Below are 20,493 nucleotides of genomic sequence, written 5' to 3' on the forward strand. Positions count from 1 at the left end.
GCGGGTTTACAACGGTTCCCAACGGTCTTGGCTGTATACCCTTCGGTTTTAATGAAGCCTTGTTTCTCCTGTCTTTTGGCCGAATGGTTGTTGAATCAAGAGATATACAGAAATACAGACCGATAGACAGAATGTTGCGTTTAGGGAGCTTAAGAAAGACCACCGTCTTTAAAAACCGTGGGTGGAGTGGAAATCGAGCCCAGGGATGCGTGGTGTCAGGAGAGCAACTTAAACTATTACACTACGCCGTCGCCACGCGGAACACGGCTTTCCAGGTAGTTTAAATATTGTCGCAAGGAGACTTGCCTGTCCAGCTTGGATACGCACCGAGGCAGTAGCTGCAAACCTATGGCGAATTGAGGTGATTGGCCATCATGTCAGGCTATGCCAGAGGTTACGAAGAGGAAGACGAAGCTCGGTGCCCGGATGAGACTCGCGAACTACTGTGTAGCCAGAGCTGCTCGATTACCGCCCAATTACATCTTGCTTGCTTCGGCTTGCTTCTTGCTTCCCCGTGACAATATGTATGGAGGGTGATAATAGAAGAAATAGCACACAAAACGAGCGCGCGCCTCTTCTGGCTACATAGGGCGTGCTTCCTAACAAAATATTTCGGGACTCTTAAGTCTGGATACGTGCTTTGCAAAACGATTACGGTTTTCCTTGGTGATACCTCACTGCTACATCGCGTGTGCGACAAGCTGCATGGTTTCATGAAGCTACCATAGCAGAGATTCAGAATATCTCAGTACGGAGTTCCGAATGGTCTGCCGTCTGGTAACCAATGAGGACGAAGAAAAAAAAGTAAACGTCAAGAAAGAGACCCTCACACGTCGTAACGGTACAGGCGGTTTTCATAATAATCGCCAGGTGAAGCCGCAAAGTTTCGCATTCAAAGCACGTAAACAGACTTAAGTGATCCGAAGGCTTTTTAAGTGGCAGATATCACGTGTAAATATTGGAGGCATAACCACGGCACTTGTCTACGACTTTGATCCGTGCGTTTGTATCTGAGTTTCCGCAGTGTTTCGGCGTGCGGATTCGCGCTCGTCATTTCGATTGGACAACCGTGAAGCCCGATTCCCTCACCACGATGCACGTCTCAACGAAAGGTCCCCTAGAATCCTATACAACACCCCAGGTAAGTTACGAGCGGATGAATTGTTTGTTTGTTCCTTCCTACAACCGATGTTAGCAACACGCTGTCCTTGCACAGAAATCAAACGCATTACTCCGAAGCACCGCATAGCGTCTAAATAGACATGCCCCTTGGGATTTAATTGGGATACTCCTTGGGATACCCCTTAAAATTAAGGAGACGAAAGATTTATTTAGGAAACGGCAAAATCATGACAGTCCCTCCCCCCCCCCTCCCTAGCTGACAGAATAGAACTAGCAGAACTTTCGAAATTAATCAATACGTATAAGACAGCTAACACAAGGAAGTATAATATGTATAATATGGAGAGGATTGAGCATGCTGTAAATAACAGAGACAGCCACAAAATTGTGAAGCCTAGGCATGCGGAAAAATCAGACGTATGCACTTAAAGACAAGCAAGGCAATGTCATCACAAATAGGGATAAAATAGTTATAGTAGCCGAGGAGTTCCATAGAGATATGTACAGTAGCCGTGACACCCAGGATAATTTCAAAAGAGGAAGTAGTTCAGAGGAGTTAGACATCCCACCAGTAACGACAGAAGAAGTAAAGAGGCTTCGAAAGAAATGCAAGGGGGCAAAGCACCCGGTGAGGATCAAATAACAGCTGACCTCTTCAAGGATGGCAGGCAATTTGTACTAGAAAAACTGGCAAACCTGTATACACAATGCCTAATAAGCGCGAGTGTGCCGGAACCTTGGAAGAACGCAAATATCATCCCAATCCATAAAAAAGGTGCCATGAAGGACTTGAAAAATTACAGGCCGATCAGCTCACTGTCAGTCGTCTACAAAATACTTACAAAAGTAATCGCTAACAAAATTTCTTCCACGTTAGATTTCAGTCAACCTAATGAACAAGCAAGGTTTCATAAAGGCTATCCAACAATAGACCATATTCACGCGATCACAGGTAATAGAGAAATGCGCGGAGTATACTCAACCGTTATATATAGCCTTCATTGATTTTGAGAAAGTCGAAACCTCAGACGTCATGCAGGCAATGCGGAATCAGGGTGTAGGCGAGCCTTACGTTAAGATACTAGAGGATATCTACAATGGGTCTACAGCTACCATAGTCCTCCATACTGAGAGCAGTACAGTCGAACCTCGTTATATCGAACACGGGTATATCGAATTATTGCTTATATCGAACCATTGTCAGTTTTTTAAAAGAATTACATGCATTTTTAATTTTCTGTATCGAACTCGGTCGGTTAAGAAATGGATATATCGAACTCAGCGCCGGCCGAAAGCGCGCGCTCCGGAGACAGGCGGCAGGCTTTCACGCAACGCAGGGGAGAATAGCGGTGGCGCAGCAGGCGTTTGCGACTCAAACGCATGCCTGAGGCGCCGGTAGCGCCATTTAGGCTAGGCGGCATACACAGTTGGCTGACTCAGGCTCACCCTATTCACCAGTTGGTTCAGTCGTTGTTCATCAGCTTCAGTCATCGTCATGTCTTGTTTCAGTCGATAAGCTCAAGACTCAACGCCTTAACGAACTCTTCAGCGTCGTGTGTGGTTTAAACTAGCGGACACTGTTCGCGCAGTTACGTGACTGTGTTTGCAAGGCGCTGTGTCAGCCGCGTGCGGCGTGGTGATGGCCGCTGTGGCCGCTGTGGAACTTTTACGCCGCTACTTCGGCGGAATGGAAGGTAGCGGTCTCGCGTTCGTGGACTCTTTGGAAACCATGGAGCAGGCTGTGGTACGACATGCAGTCAATTCGAAGAAACAGTCAACGCTGCTGCAGTTTTTTTCCCCTGGGAATAAATAGTTCACTTTAACGCTTCATGTGAGTAGTCATTCTTGTCGTTGCCTTTTTAGTGATTGAATCGCGCTGCGTTTTCACGCGTTTTTGATAAAATTTTATATATCGAATTTCGGTTATATCGAACTATTTCACGGTTCGCGCACTGTTCGATATAACGAGGTTTGACTTAGAATGCCTATAAGGAAAGGCAACCGACAAGGAGACACAATATCTCCAATGTTATTCACAGCATGTTTACAGGAGGTATTCAGAAGATTGGATTGGGAACAGGTGGGCGTAAAGGGTAATGAAGAACACCTGAGTAATCTCAAATTTGCTGATGACGTTGCCTTGCTGAGTAGCTCGGGGGACGAAATGCAAAGCATGATTGCCGCTCTGGACAAGCAGAGTAGAATCGTGGGCGTGAAAATTATATGAAGAAGACTAAAGTAATGAATGCTCAATAGCCTGGGGGTGAGCACAAGCGGTTTGAGATAGGTGGCGAAGCACTGGAAATGGTAAGCTAATATATCTACTTCGGCCAAGTAGTGACCCCGGGTCCCTTCCATAAGACAGAGATAATTAGAAGGATAAGAATGTGGTGGAGTGCATTTGGCAGGTACTCTCAGATAATGAATGGCAGCCTACAATTGTCCCTGAATATAAAAGTGTATAACACCTGCATCTTACCGCTACTCACCTACGGGGCAGAAACTTGGAGGCTCACTAAGAGGGATCAACTTAAATAGAGGACGACTCAGCGTGCAATGGAGCGGTAAATGATAGGTGTAACGTTATGGGACAAGGAGAGCGGAGTGGGTCATGGAACAAACGCGTGTTAAGGACATACTAGTAGAAATTAAGAATAAGAAATAGGCATGGGCAGAGCATGTAATGTGAAGGAAATATAACCGTTGGTCATTAAGGGCAACAGAGTGTATCCCTAGAGAAGGCAAGCGTGGCAGGGGGCGGCAGAAAGTTAGATGGGCAGATGAGAACAAGAAGTTTGCGGGGATAAATTGGGCGCAGTCAGCTCAGGACCGGGATAATTGGTGATCTATGGAAGAGGCCTTTGCCCTGCAGTGGGCAAAGACAGGATGCTGATGATGCTGATGCTGATGATGAACACTTTGAATAAGGCAGAACCACGCCAATGTTCTCAGGCATCGTTGTTATGCCAGACTAAACTGCGTGAGTCTTGACGGGCGGCAGCGTCATCCAGCGAAACGACGCTATCAAATGCTCAGCATCCTTCAGCTACTCACTCTATCCACCAGCCGCTCTGCCTGAAACCGCATCCATTGTATCAACAACCGCTCCCGCTTTTTTGCGCCGGAAAAATAGCGAGCCAAACTTGAGAGGAGCTGCAGAACTCCAGGAATGAAGAGGTCACAATACGCACAGAGATGCCTGTTTACTACCCCTGCAGAACCGGAGTCAGTGTCGAATGCGAGGGTGAGAGAGCTGTGAAAAGCGTGCAGCTGCCTACCGTCGAGGGAGCAATACCGATAATTATTTTGATGTCGCAAGTGTTGCGCGAAGTTCACGCGGTTTCGAAGTCTGCTCCCGCAACGTAGATCAAATGTTTTTCAATGCCCCTGAGCAGAAACAAGATAAAAAATATAACCCACTGAAAATGTAGAGAGCCTAGTTGCATTCTACGGCTTCTGTATTTTTAAAACTTGATTTGATTTACGAATTTTTAACCTCCAGAATAAATCCTCCGGATGTCTCTCACGCAGAGTGTTTTAAATAAAATATATATTTTCACATACACGCATACACGCACACGCACATGCACACACACACGCACGCGTATATACATACGCTTACACAAATACAAAAAAAATGCATCTCTCAGCAAACGTCGCAGCCTTCGTTTCACAGCTTATGCCGCAGTCATAACACTTCCTTCATTTCTTCACGAGTGCTGAGCTACGTGGAACGATCACACGTGTCGGATCTGTGGGAGGATTAATCGAATGCCGCATGGTGGTTTCACCCGCCCTGTAATTTGTTTCCTTGCATATTGTCACGAGTTTTAATCCTCCATTAATGACTATAGTCAGCGCTATGCAATTAAATGTCTCCTCAGGAGGAGGGAACGTTCGGTATTGGGTTTATTGCTGCCGCGAATTTGAACTATGAAACTGCAAACAACAGCAAAAGAAATTAAGACAGGAAACCTGAAAAAAAGCTGGGGGAAGGTAGTGTGCTAAGCAAGAACAAAATATTGAAACTTTAGTTAGACTAAACACATGCAATCTTTACGGGAATACCAAAAAAAGCGCAAGTGTTTCCTTTGCGACCCACCATAGTGCTAAGCATTCCAGCACAGACGGTATTTCTATGAGAAGAAATGCATAGTTCGTTAAGCTGAGCGTTTGTTCAAATGAAGTGCTGGACGAAGTTTAAAAGAGACGACGCGCCGATCTGGCGCTAAGCATTACTTGTTCCCTACTCGGATGCCCTGTTTCTCGCACAGCTTTTATCATAGAATGCTTCCGTTTGCCAAAAAAAAAAAAAAAAAAAAACAGAAAACCTGTGTGCTGATGTTGCCAATGAACTCTGTGTCTTTTATGTAAATAATAAGCATCTGTTCTGAGCATAAATAAATTATGCGATCAAGAAATACTGTGCATATGAATGCACATTTCACTGTATACGTTTTCTTGTCGCATGACCCGCCGAACTGCTGCCGCTACCTCGTTCAGTTTTTTTTCTGTAATAGCTTGCAGAACGCAAGGAAGATGGCGTTTATTCGGCGGATGGTGTACCGGCCAAGAACTAATGACGATGATGATGATCTATTATATTTGGAGTACGAAGACGGTGAGAAATACTTCTGGTTGGAAGGCGATAAGGCTATGATAATAAGTGCGCATAGTGCATGAATTAGGAGTCACTGCTCATATATATATGCACGAGAGAGTAGACACACGTATGAAAACGATGATTGAACTAACGTTTCGACCGGGGTCCGGACTTCGTCAGAGACCGGACCCCGGTCTCTGACGAAGACCGGACTCCGACCGGACCCCGGTCGAAACGTTAGTTCAATCATCGTTTTCATACGTGTGTCTACTCTCTAGTGCATTTTTGAAACCAAATCCCGGATCTTATTCTTCGCTATATATATATGTATATATATATAATATATCAGTGTGTCGAACTGAACAAAATTACGGTTTGGTTAGGGTTCAGGTTCGGGTGAAATAATTTTGTTCCGGTCCAGTTCTGGTTCGACTAAATTTCACACCGACCCTATTCGCGAACCGGTTCGCAAGCCTGAAGCGGTTCGCGAACCGGTTCGGAAAGAAGAATAACTAAGTGCGAAACTAATTTGTTTCTAGTTCAAAGGGACCGTGACCAAAAAAATACAATTTTGGCTCATTCAAAGGATCGCTTTGTCACAGTAGCCATGATGTCGATCTTAATGACAACTTTAAACAATTAGGCTAGATAACAGAAAAAATAAATGAAAGGGTTGCCCTTCACCCCGCACTTTCTTGCCCAGTCGTTATGACGTCACAGGGACATATTTACGCCATTGGTAGCCGCCAGCCAAAGCCACAGCGAAAAGCCAGGTTTGTGAGATTTCATGATGCCTCCAGTCTTGTTTTACTGTACCTCTTGAGTGCTAACATGAAGTTAAATGCATGGTAAATGTATTTTCCCGCATTACACAGAGCAAAACCTGAAGGTTTTTTAATACTTATTATCGTTTTTTGGAACATACAACGTCCTGCGGGGCCGGAATAGCGTAGAGCGAGTTGCCAAACGCTATTTATTTCAAATAAAACAAGGTCACGGCTTATTTTGCTCTCCAGGTTGCATCGAAGTCCAAAGCAGAGCGAGTAAGTAGACGCAGCGGAGGAACCGCGCCGACCACAAACTTAGACAGCTTCGGTATGGAGCTGCCTTTCACGACCAGGTACAAAAATTCTGACAGTTCTTAACAAATGCGTAAACATTCTTTGCAGTTGCTCTTTTATGCAAAGGGCCTCTATAGAGTCGAATTCATCTTTATACATTGATTTGATTGATTGTAGGGTTTAACGCGCCGACGCAACGCAGGCGATGAGGCGCGCCGTAGTGGAGGGCTCCGGATTAATTTTGACCACCTGGGGATCTTTAACGTGCGCCGAAATCTCGTACACACGGGCGTTTTTGCTTTTCGCCTCCATCAGAAAAGCGGCCGCCGCGGCCGGGAATCGAACCCGCGACCTCGTGCTCAGCAGCGCAACGCCTTAGCCACTGAGCCACCGCGGCGGGTTCATCTTTATACAGAAGTGAAGTGATGGGGCGACATTTCACGAAGAGTAATGTAAGCACTTCTATATTACAGTTCGCTTCACCTCTAAAAAGAAGTGTACAGTCAAACCCGGCTATAACGAACCCGGATAGAGCGAATTATACTATATATCGAACAAAAATATTTCAGTTACGGAAATATATGGGAAACACATTCCTTATAACGAAGTTCACATCGGATATATCGAACTCTGTGCGCCTAGAATGGCCACCGAAATGCATGGTCTCGAGGCGGCGATTGAGATGTGGATTGGCCGCGACCACGGAGCAAGAGCCGCGACTGAGACATTGCGCGTCGCACGGAGCGACGTGACGCCCGACACTTTCCGTAACTGTTTCCGACGCGCGGGACTCACGACGGAACCCGCCCAGTCAGCGAGTCCGGGCCAAGACAGCAGCATTGGTGAGCTGTGGGAAGAGCTCGCCAATGTTCCCGATGATGTCGCGAGTGAGAGCCGTCCGACGCTTATAATGAAGCGCTTTCGGCAGTCGATGTGCTCCGCCAATGCTTCTTCGATTTTGGAGGACGTGGACTCGAACTGGTGCAAACAATGTTTCGTGTAGAGAATGCTATGCTAGTTGAAGCCGCCAAAACGAATAAGGGAAAACAAAAATCACCGCTTTTTTTACAAAGTAGGAAATTGGGGCAGAAAGTAGCTTTATTACTTGCAATAGATTACTTTGGGGGGATTACTTCGGGTGTGGTAATGGCTACTTTACTGTGTTCGTTTCTGCATGCTCGTTATAAGCGGGTTCGGCTATATCGAACTATTGATATATCGAACTAATCGAAGTGCATATTGCAGTTCACTATAAACGGGTTTGACTGTATCGGTTGGGCCACATTTCCCCTAGAGTAATGTAAGCAGTTTTATATCACAGTCGGCTTCACCTCTGTACAAAAGTAAATTGATGGGAGGGCAATTTACCAAGACTAATGTAAGTAGTTTTTTATAACAGTATCAAAGCTTCATGCACCCCATAAATTTTAAAATGCAAGTAGGCGATTTTTGGGTGTGGTTCGCTGTTCTGCAGTGCAGCAATCTGGTGACCTTCCGGCCCCTGGATATTTTTTTTTTACGCGGACTTTTTTGTGCACCGACCAGTGGGTGACTTCGCCCTCAGATAGGCTACGGAGCGCATGAGAACGTACCACAACATAGTTATGCACAGCCCACTAGACGTACACAAACATCCTCCACCTCAAAAGTCCCTCAACAATATTTATAAAGCCGTCTTGAGGCAGCTTCAAACAAATAAAGTCTATACTACCTGCAAATATACGTTGATTTTTCCAGGAGCTTACCGACCGTAATGATCCCTACGTAAAGCCGAAAGAGCAGATTCAGTTCATGTAGTCACGAGAAGAAAAAGAAAAGCAAACTGTCTGGTAGCCCTATATATATGCTCGTCTACTAACGATGGCGACGAAGATGTGAACAGCACGACACCTGGCTAAAGCTTTCATGGCCACTTGTAAATAGGTCCATCACCACACCTTGTAAATACAACGTTCACCATCAACCATAGTTTGTGTCACCTGTCCTGCCACAGCCTAACAATATATTGCATGGCTGTACCAAGGAACCCTCTCCAAGTGGTCTGCAACTACTTCATTCAGAACAGTGGGAGGGCGCGATGCTCAGCACCGACCCGTCGATGCAAGTTTGGGCCGGGACACTAGCGCTGGAAATTGCTGGAAGGCATGGTCTTGTCGCCACCCCGTTACCAATACCCCACCATCCCTTTCCCCCATTTTTGACGAAATTAGTTTTATTTTTCCATTCATTACGCGGGCCAATACGCAAGACACAATTGTCCTGACAACGAAGAATAACAAGTTAAGAAAATTTGAATCTCAAAATTTTGTTTTTTGTGTTATGTGTAAAAGTAAAATATTACGGAAGATCAAAAATCCATTCTTCCGTTATTGTTGTGTTCATTTTGCATTGATACACAATGCTTTTATATTCGCAGCGAGGCGTGTATCTGTAAGCGCAAGGTTTTATATCGCATGTACGCTGCAAAGAATGGTATATTCTGCGCGCGGCCAGAAGCAACTTCAATATTTCAACATCGGTCCGCGTTTCTTTCTTCAAGTGACGACCCCGAATAGAGAGAGCGTCGATAGTGTTGTAGTTGATCTTAGGGGAACAAGTCCGAGGGCGGTCACGAACACGATGGTACGTAAAAAAGAAAAATCCACGAATGATACTGACTGCACAGTATCAACAACAAATGGCCGAACTGTTTCGTCGTGAACCGGTAACCGTTATTTATTTTTTCGGTTCAGTTCCGGTTCGGGTTCAGCGTGCTAAAAGAATAACGGTTCGGGTTCGGGTTCAGTTCCGGGAAAAATATCGGTTCGCTTCCGGTTCCCTCGTAAAAAAATCACTTTTTCTAAGCCTGTACCATTTTTTCGTAGACATGATGTTGAGGCCTTGCACTGCCCTATGCCATATTTTTAAAAGTTCTTGTTTTGCTTTTTTGCTCTCGTTACGCCATTAAGAAAATACACGATGTTGCGCCTTTTCAAACATTTTTAGCAAGTACAAGCACAATCTCTCGGAGAATTAAACATGTTTTTTTTTCTGAAATTCACCATTGTGGACTATCCGTAAAAAATATTTTGACAATAAAAAAAGGAGAACTGTACCAGAAAACATTTGTCAAATTTGGAAAAATCTCCTTTCATGCCCATTTTCCCTCCTGAATTGCGCATTGCTGTGCTCGTAGTAAAAATATCAAATATGAGCATTCACTAGTACAAATTGTCGCAGTTTATTTCAGAAAGTTTAATCTGAACAGTTTTTGTTTTAGCAGAGAAAAAAGAGTTGAATTTGTACACCGACACTTCACCACGCTGCTCCACAGACCGTCTTCTCTGCATTGCATGCGCCTGCCTTCATGAGAGGCACGAGAGCCAGCGGCTTCTCTCTGTAAAAATACTTTTACCTGCAATAACGTGCTCGAAGTGCAGTGAAAAAGCTTTATATTAACCATCTTCCCCTACCCTTATTCCGCAATCCCACAACAGAGCCTCTTGGCCTATGTCATCTATTTCATTCCCTGCAAGCTTCAATACGGGAAAAAGAATAGTCTCGTGTTGGTGGGAAAAATACAACCTGGAGCTATCGGTGGTGCGCCCATTCTACGAGCATACGTGTAGACTCAAGAGCTGGCTGCGCATCACACGTGCATTTAGAGCGTCAGTGTATGTTATGCGTGGTATCCCTTATGTATGCCAAACATTGGGAAGCAAACTGCGGCCGAGTCATCCAGATTAACGGATTTCTTTCCATGCGTTACCGGGAATCAGATACACCGATGCTTTAGATGCACCTCTTAAGTCCAGCCAGCCGTTGAGTCTACACGTACTCATAGAATAGGTACTACGTGTAGACTCAACGTGTACCCCAACCAGCACGCGAACTATGCCTTTTCTCGTACTGACGCCACGAAATACCATTGCAGGGAAAGGTATGCTTGCAGTGCGAAGCCGCTGACTCACGCGTATGTCATGACGGCAGGCGCATGCCGTGCAGAGAAGACGCTCTGTGGAGCAACGTGGTGAAATGTCGGTGTAGAAATTCAAAATTTTTTTTCTGTGCTATAACAAAAAAAATGTTCCTGTTAAACTTCCTGAAATAAACTGCGATGATTTTTACTACTGAATGCCTTGTATTTGATATTTTTACTACGAGTACAACAACGCGTAATTCAGGGGTGAAAATGAACAGGAAAGAAGATTTTACAAATGTTTTCTGGTATAGTTCTCCTTTTGTCAGTGACAATATATTTTTTACGAATTGTCTGCAATAGTGAAATTTAGAAGAAAATGTTTCACTTTCCGAGAGAGTGTGCTTGTATTTGCTGAAAATTTCTCAAAATGCGTAACATCGTGTATTTTCTGAATGGCGTAAACGAGATAAAAAAACAAAAAATCTTTTTAAAATGCGGCACAGGGCAGTACAGGGCCTCAACATGATATCCACGAAACAATGATGCGATTTCAAAAAAAAGTGCTTTTTTACGAAATTTTGGACAAACCTAACTTTGCTTTAAAGGGACCCTGCAACACTTTTGATAAACGCTTTCACTCTTTCCTTTGCGTCCGGAAGCACTGCGAAAGCTATAGTTATCGTCAGCACGGAGCGGCACTGCATGATTTGCTCGTCGCAGCAGATACTCCTTCCGTTTCTGCTTTGTTTTTGTGGCTTTTTTAAAGTTTCTACCGAATACGTTCATTGCTGCAACTGAAGGAAAACCGGCAAACAGCCGCTACGTGGCCTTAATGACATAATTCGAGCCGTCGAAAAACGTCAAGACCGGGAAAGGAAGAAAAATATTTCCAAGTTCTCTGTTTCCAAGTTTCCAAGTTATCTAGTGGGCATAGAGCAGTAATTTCTGTCTGAGGTACTTTGCTACCCCATAATCTAAGTAATGGGTTGTTGGGTGACTACATTCCGCAGGTATTTAAGATATAAAGAAAATTGAGAATAGTGGTGCAGGGTCCCTTTAAACCCTCGTGATATAGGTTGTCTACAAAAAGAGAAAGTTTTTTGGACAAAATACTTTGAGGGAGCATTGTGGGCCATGCAAGGATGAGCCCCAATTTTACTGAAGAAATACGTGATGGGCGACTTTGCAGCTGGGACGTTTGGCATGGAATGGCCCTTATGCTTTTCGCTCATCCGCGAAAATATTCCCTCTGAGAAAACTTGACTTGGCTAACGCTTTTTGCACATGACTGTGTCATCAGGATTTACTCGAGGTCGCGGGTTCCATCATCGCGAGGTCCATCGGAAAAGAGGTTGCGGCAGCCTCTTTTCTGATGGAGGCGAAAAGCAAAAACGCCCGTGTGTTCGAGATTTCGGCGCACATTAAAGATCCCCAGGTGGCCAAAATTAATCTGGAGCCCTCCACTACGGTGCGCCTCACCACCTGCGTTGCGTCGGTGCGTTAAAGCATACAATAAATCAATCAATCAATCAGGATTTACTCGAACGCGTGTACGCACGTAGTGCTGAAAATCGCAGACATGTTTTTTTGTGATGCTTAAGAAATTTTGGGCAAGCACTTGACGCTGTGGCTTTAGTATTGCTGCGTTGCTATGTGCTGAGACACCTGTTGCCCTTCTTCCTTTAGCTTTCTCCTTCTGTACCGCTGTTAGCTCAGCACGAACCCCATCGAACACGGCAGACAGTCTCTCCTATCCTAATTAAGCCAACGAGGAGTCTTTACAAATTTTGATTCCAGCGTTTGTCCCTGGACAGAGAAAAAAAGGAGAGCTCTATTTTTGTGAGTGAATACTTTGCTCAAAGAGCCACACGTTGGCTATTTGAGCAAATATTTTGCTCAAAGAGCCCCACATGTGGGTCAGAGAGCGAGCCACATGCGTGAGACGCATGTGTGCGCCCCACATGTGTCTCAAAGAGCCACACGAGAGGCTGCCAACGAATAGCTATGGGATACGTCTCTTTTCCAGCCCTCAGGAAACTTCCCTGAATGTGAGGTGGCCGTAATTTATAGCGCCCTTTGTGATAACAATGTCAAGTAGTTGTTTCAATGTTACCTGCATACTGCCAGTCACTTTTCAAATATGTGTCGCTTTATTACGAAATATGTTTTCCAGTTTAACTTGTTTCCTATTTCGTCTTCCCATGTTGCACCAAACCACTTTTTTCACGGCAGTCTTTTGGCGATACATTTATAACGGCGGCTTTTCTTTCGTGGCACGTGTAAGGGTTAAATATTTAATGTACTGATTTTCAAATTAGGTGTACAGATTTGGACCAGGATGCCCCATAAATTCTCATACAACGAGGTTCTTTTTTTTCCTATTGTAAATCTGCGCACCGTTTGGAGTTCTGTATCGCTACACTTTCTATCACTTCTCACTTGGCGAGCGTCTTTACACGCAAAGTACACACACACATTGAAAAAACTGCGAAGCAGGTAAGACAACATCGAAGCGCTGTCGCGGCTCCTTGTTATGAAGAGGGCAGCGATACGTGTGGCCAACATTTCCCAATACCGGCGCAAATTCCTCCGCCCTAAAAAAAGGAAAAAAGAAAAGACGGCGTACCTCGTTTCGTTTTTCCTCTTCTGCTCGGCTGCTTCTGTTCTCCCTCTGTGACGTATCAACCTTGTTTTCCTTATTTCACGCTAGCCCGAGTCAGCGTTTAGACGCAGTTTGTAAGGATGTTGTTGTAGCATCACGTGCGACCACGTTCCCTGACTTGTAGTACACAATGCTCAGAGAGTCCATCATTGAAAGACCACCAAAGTCCCTGGGGCATGAGCGTGCTAATTTAGGGTATCTATGTGGATTAGTTTAGACCACTTACGGGTCTCTATCAGCTGGGTTAACTTGTTTTACGCACGAGAATTTTTCAATTGCCCCTAATAAATTAACCGCCGCTGTGGCCGGGAATCTAGCCCGTAATCTTGCGCTCGACAGCTAAGCTTGCTGCGGAAACTGAGTGCTGCTGTACAAATTTACCATATCAACGCATTAACATAATCATGCGGCGTTGTCAGGCCCGAAGGAGTGCAAAAGTTTCGAGACCTTTAGGCAAACGAAAGTATAAGCGCTAGAGTAAGTTTCTTCCCACGGATGATTTCTTACGATACGAAGATATTTGGTTATGGTAGTCGACTATAGTTTCCCCATAAGTATTCTTTTTGCTCTGCTTGCGTTCTAGTGAAAGAAAAAAAAAAACGCAGCTTCACATAAAAAATAAGCAAAACTGTACCCCACAAGCCAGGTCATAACTTCCGTTTCTTTCGTTCGTGCCTAGCTGAAGCAATAGCCGTGTATAGTGCGCAAGGAAATAAATAATAAATGGCAGTTGCTAGTTTCGAGGGCTATAGTTTCCTTTCGTGGTAGCGAAAATTATTTGCAGCTCGACAAAGTAGCCACATCGTGAGCGCATTTGCAATTAAAATTTCCGCCAACTTTATGGTTACTCTCAATCGTGTTTTCGAAGCTCCGATTCGGTGTCCCGAAAATGGTATTACTTTCCTATACTTCATAAAGCATGGCTCCGAAGTGGTTTAGGGAATTTTGTTGAACACATTTTCAATAGACAACACTTGCACAACATTTTCCTGCATTTTGTCTCATATGCGCAACGAGCACCTATACGTGCGAACTTTAAGCGACTCTAATATGTATTTACACAAAATTATTGAAGTACCCACAGTTATTTCAGGTTTCTAAGAATTCTTGTTGGATGTCACAAAAAGTGAAGCCGTTGAAGACGATAGCCTCTTTTTTTGCCCCTCTCTATCTCTATACGTCAACGAGTTTAGGGGCGCAAGCAGCTCCCAGAGCGAAAGTGTTTATTGCCCGTAACGCCATTACGCGCCATTCAGCTCACCCGGGAAAATAAATTTCTTGTATGAAGCCCTCCCCCCTCTTACATTCCGTACGGCAAAAGCCTCATTTATCTCCTCGTCAATCAATCAGCGTTACACTAGTGCACCCGAAATGAATAAACGCAAGGCTAAGAACAGTTGAGAGGCGTATGTTCTGCTTTAGCGCATCAGGGACCTGCGAGCAAAGTCGAAGCAGGTGCGCATGTTCATATCAATGCGCACATACCTCTCTTTTACTCCCAAGTCAGACTACAATTTTCACAACCTCTTGGGCGCACGTTAGACCCACACACAAAATTTAGTTTGGCGAATGTAAAAAAAAAAAATTAAATTTTTTGCTAAATAAATGCAAACAAACCTCGGCTTGGATCGCACTAAACTCCATTCAAGAAAAACAAAGCCGCAATCCTTTTCTAGGGTGCCCACGATGAGCGGGCCCCCTCGCGAGTCATCTCAACGTTTTTCCGCACTCGTCTCATCTCACTGGGCCATTCACCGGCGGCGTTCACGGCTCGGTAGACGCTACGCCCCTAACAAGTGTTTTCTGTCGTGACACATTATTTGAGACTATCACACCTGAGTGCGTCACTCTCTCTCTATCTTTTTTCCGGAGCTTTGCGCACGCTACCGGAGTGTCGCAGGTCGTTTGTCATCAGAGTGCTCATTCTGCGCAACTTCCCCACCGGCAGCGGCACGCACGCGTTCCAGTCGGCTGCAGCTTACCTGTCGTTCGGGGCGGTCCTCGGCCGATGTTCCGGCACCGAAAAAACGTCTCTCAGTCCGGAAACCACCACGTGGGCTCCGCCGACTTGCGTACCAAAATCAAAGCCCCACAGTCAGATAGTCTGGGAAGCAATCAGGTAAGTGGCAAGACATAAAGCAGAGGGAAAAGGGGGCGGGGAAAAATGTTTCGCACACGCTTCGGACTCGGTGGGATCACGCACGCGGCACGGGTTGACTCAGCTGCTGCAGTCCCGTTTCGAGTGCGCAACGTTCCTCACTCCGCAGGTCCGTCGTGCCGGACCAGTGTCAGTCTGTCAGTCTGCAGAGCGGACAGAAAAGCACGCAGCGCCATCGTCATCCGCGCCGGCACTGTCTCGGGGGGAGCGTCCCAGCTAACGGCGGTCCTCTGCCACTCGAGTGCGGGGAGCAAACTTTTCTCGCGCGCTATGTCAACGGGTCCGAGAGGGGGGAGGGAGGCGAGAGGGGAACTTGTCACTCGTTCGGGGCGTCAGAGCCGCGCCGCGGTCTGCTGCCGGGGCGTCTTGCCGGTGTGTTGTTCCCCCTGCACGCGGCGGGCGGCGGGGCGGCCGGCGGCTGGCACGCGGTCGGCGGCCGGCTCGGGCGTCGCGGCCTGTGGTGCGTGCCGCGCGGCATCCAGAGCGCGAGTGAGCGCCGCTGGAGCCGGCGGCCCGACCCAGTAGCGCATCTGCGCACGCGCCCGGACGGACATCGATTTCGCGGCCACTGCCGTGCCGCTGCTCCCGTGACCGAAGGGTTCGCAGGTGATGCCCGTCCCGTGCGGGGCTCGGACGCGGGATGCGGGTGTCACGCTCTCCATGGGAGCGCACTCCACACGCGCGACTTTCTCCCTGCATGCCGTCACTCGCTGACGGTACAGTTTCGCTGCTTTCCATCTTCCCTTGCCAAACGCTATAATACGCTGCGGGAAGTAAAAGAGAAGGTGTTTCTTATCACGACGCTGGACTTTTAGGCTAGCGCGCACGCGCACATCGATCAGTGACAGCAATCATGATTTTTAGTTCCTTTTTTTTCTGCTCTCACATATTGACGGGAAAGTTATGTGGGATGAATTTTCACATGCCTGAAGCTTTTTTGATTTGATTGATTGCGGGGTTTAACGCGCCGACGCAACGCAGGCGATGAGGCGCGCCGTAGTGGAGGGCTCCGGATTAATTTTGACCGCCTGGGGATGTTTAACGTGCGCCGAAATCTCGTACGCACGGGCGTTTTTGCTTTTCGCCTCCATCAGAAAAGCGGCCGCCGCGGCCGGGAATCGAACCCGCGACCTGAAGCTTTTTTGGGGAACAATTCTGTTTTTTGTGGATATCAGCCGATGTGCAATGGAGCAGGAAGACGAAGAATACAGAAGACTAATTTGTTTACGAACACTGACGGAAGAGGGCCTCCCGCGAAAAATTTCGGGTCACTTCTGCCATTAGTCAGTCGATTCCATTCTTAGCCCCCAGTTTCTTGAGTTCGTCCCTGCATAGATGCCTTGGTATTTTGCCGTCCCTCGGTAACCATTCTCATCCGCATTACGTGTCCTGCCCAGCCTCACTCCTTCTGCTTTCTATGACCTAGAACATCTTCCACCCGAGTTTGTTCGGTAATCCACGCAGATGTTTTCTTATGTCTAAGTGTTCACCCTAATGTGCTATGTTCCATGGCCCGCTAAGCACATCTAAGAGTTCTTTCAAGTTGCCTCGCGAGACCCCAAGTTTCTGCCCCATAGATAATACTCGATGTACCCACTGGTTTCCCACCAGTCTTTTCAGCAACGAAGGCAGCTTACTGCTCAGGATTTCAGGGTAGTAATCGAATTCGGCCTACCACATACTTATTCTCCGTTTAATTTACTTTTCATGACATAGATCAGCCCAAATCACTCACCACAGATATCTATAATCACATACATTTTCAATAATTTCATTATTTCCTTTTCAGAAAACACAAATGTTTTCTTCTTCTTGCATATTTTGAAAGACGCGTCCGTTCACATGTTTATTAAACTATTAATGTCAAACACTGAAATCGCTATGTTTCGAGCATGCGTATTCTGCAGTACAGAAAATAGGTGGAGTTGCGCCAGCCGAGGAGAGTGAGTCGGGGATCGCGCACCAGGAAGGAGAAACAGCAGTGCGGGAGGAGGGTCACAGGAGGCATCTGGGAAGGGGCGACGCAGGGCGTGCGCCGGGAAAGGAGGACTGCAGCCGCACCAAATGAGGAAAAGCCGCTGCCACACGTGCAATACGCGCCGCCTTGAGGCGAACAGGATGCTCCTAGCGATGGCTAGCGACCCGAACGAGCTTAATCACAGGGTCCAGGGGACTTCAAACTTTCCAGGGAACTCGTAAAGTGGCGAAGGGCGTGGCCGCGAAGCTCAACAGAATGTTCAACAGCAAATTGACTCCTGGTCGAAGAGAGCGAGTGGAGCGACCTTCGCAGGGCCATGGTTAGGGGCTGGTCAAGTGCTGATTGGCGCGGCCGCAAATTTCAACAGAAGTTGAACAGCAGATCAACAGAAGGCCTAACTCCTCTCTCACCTTCGCATTCTTAGAAAGTTCGAAGCATACGCCGTAATGTCTGATTTCTCTGTGTTTGTTTCTAGCCCTTTGCGCTGCTGAGCACGAGGTCGCGGGTTCGATTCCCGGCCGCGGCGGCCGCTTTTCTGATGGAGGCGAAAAGCAAAAACGCCCGTGTGTACGAGATTTCGGCGCACGATAAAGATCCCCAGGTGGTCAAAATTAATCCGGAGCCCTCCACTACGGCGCGCCTCATCGCCTGCGTTGCGTCGGCGCGTTAAACCCTAAAATCAATCAATCAATCGTTTCTAGCCCTGCAATTAAACTTTCCGACTACAATTGTCGAAGTATGTTCTGTAATTTCTTACCGGGCACACTGAGTGAGACGATGTCATTTGCAAACGTCGGGTGGCACATGTAGTCGCCGTTTATTCGCAGCCCTGATTTTCCCCAATTATGCTTCCGGAATACTCCTTCCAGGCCGGCCGTAAATAATTTCGAAGATGCTGTGTCCTCTTGCCTGACACCAATCGTTACTGCAAACTTGTTAGTCGTCGCATGAAGGAGTATCGTTCCTGTGAATCCATCGTAAATATCTTAAACAAGACTATGTAAGTTTCGTCCACTCAGTGGTGACGTCGGGCTTTGATCACTGCACTGGTAAACACTGAGTTAAACTCGCTTTCATAATTTATCAACGCCATATATCACGGTTTATTAAATTTTGGCAGAATTTTTTTTATTGTTTTTGCAATCGACAACTTTCAATTAACAGGGAGCAGGCTGAATTTCCTGTAATTTCTAAACTCTTTGAGATCACATTTATGGCTCATTAAAATTATGTTCAGATTTCTTGTGCCTGTGGAATGATCAAAGTCCTCAGGCATGGCGAGAATAGCTCTGCAAACTTTTGAACACGAAAGTGTTTTATTCCGGGATTCACGAAGATTTCACTTCCGTCACGGAAATGACGCCATTACACCTTTGTCGAAGCGACCCGCCGGCAGACGTCGCTCTCCAAGCACACCTACCAGACAGCCGCCGACCCGCAAATCATGCCCAGCAGCAGATTTCGCTGCACATTTCACTTTCGTGTTTTACTGATTCCTATGACAGAGGAATCAACCACTTTTTTTTACAATGTCTCCACCAGAGGAGCACACATGGGCTGCAATTCCGTAGTCAACTGTGGCTTTGCCTTTTTCCATTCCTTTGATCGACATTGCCACCTCATGTGTAGTTAACTTTTAAACAGACAGCGAATAAACGTTTACAGTAATACCTCGTTAACTCGAAGTCGTAAAAACCAGGGAAAATTTCGAGATAAACGTATTTTCGAGATAAGCAAAGTTGCGCTAATCGCCGGGAAAAATGAGCGCTCTTCAGAAAAATCACTACTACTTACCGGCTCTTCAGCGGCAGTTTCTAATCTTTCTTCTCGTGCTGGTTTAAAAGAGAAAAAAATAACATACAAGAGACTTTAACCGGCTGGGTTTTGCCGCACTGCCATTTTATTTAGCAGAGAAAAACTGCCTAATGCTCGTCTGCTTTGCGGTCGTACTCAGGCCTAGGAAGGCGTCCTCCAGCTGCTTGAGGCATCGCATCAGTCGATCTTCCCCGCCGCTGCACTCGATCCCGCCGCTGCACTCGACTCTGCCAAGCATGGGCAGAGGGCCTCCCTGCTCAGCGAATGTGTCACATGACGTGCCACAGGGTTGCTTGACAAAGTTGATATGTCGCTGGGCTGAGACTTCGCGCACTTCGCATTCGTGGAAAGCATCGACGTATGGCAGGCGCGGCTAAATAAGAAAAAAAATCGACGGACTTCAGGCGTGGCAGCATCGCGCGAATCTTGTGAAATGGTCCGGCGGCGGAATTTTCGTTCCACTCCCAGTCAAGATTTCGAGTTATCCACAATCCGACCCAAAAATACTTCGAGATAAAAGGAAAAATATACATGGGACGTATAGGAAAATGTTCGGTGCCGCGGAAAATTTCGACTTAGCCGATTTTTCGAGATATGCGAGTTCGAGTTAACGAGGTATTATTGTATTTAATCAGCTCTCTATAAAAGGAAACACGATGGCCCCCTCAGTCCAGATAGCCGCGTGGTTTCGCTGCCCGTGTGGTCCGCTGGATCAGGCTTCGCTGGTCCTGCAAGTCCGAGCTGATCAGAAGTCTAAGACAAGAACTTTTCTCCTGAAGAGTTCTTGAAGAGTTTGCTCCGATCAACACTTTCAGGACGTAAACAGTCGAAATAGACCTTGATTTTACTATACACAAGTATGGTACGCATTGTACGCACGTACGTCCCGACGTACCTTCTTTGTACTCCTCCTCCTCCTCCTTCTCCTCCTCTTCCTCCTCCTCCACCTCCTCCTCCTCCTCCTCCTACTCCTACTCATCACCATCATCATCATCATAATCACCATCGTCATCATCATCATCAGCAGCAGTAAGCATCCTCACCATCACCATTATCATCATAATCAACAGCACCCACAAAGTATTCGGGGAAGGACTCGCCCCGCACTCGTGCGAGGTGCGCAATGAACAGTGCTTTCACGGTCCCGTTCCTCCTGCATGGCGTAGTGGAAGGACCCGTCTGCCTTGAAAACG

The 20,493-nt window shown here is 46.5% G+C and overlaps 1 protein-coding gene across 3 annotated transcripts in view; it reads right to left on the reverse strand.

Moving 5' to 3' along the window:
* Positions 1–20,493, reverse strand: part of Oamb (Octopamine receptor in mushroom bodies) — a 780,847-nt gene that overhangs the window by 695,497 nt on the left and 64,857 nt on the right. For 2 of the 3 annotated variants that reach the window (XM_077686280.1, XM_077686276.1), the window contains exon 1: positions 15,332–15,905. The exons of the other annotated variant lie outside the window; for it this stretch is intronic. The gene's annotated coding sequence lies outside the window, so the exon portion shown is untranslated. Of the gene's footprint in view, positions 1–15,331; positions 15,906–20,493 lie in introns of those variants that run through there. 3 annotated transcript variants of the gene reach the window in all.

The sequence above is a fragment of the Haemaphysalis longicornis genome, unplaced genomic scaffold, assembly GCF_048455015.1.
Source record: "Haemaphysalis longicornis isolate Haplotype H1 unplaced genomic scaffold, Haemaphysalis longicornis Haplotype H1 scaffold_1, whole genome shotgun sequence".
NCBI lineage: Eukaryota > Metazoa > Arthropoda > Arachnida > Ixodida > Ixodidae > Haemaphysalis > Haemaphysalis longicornis.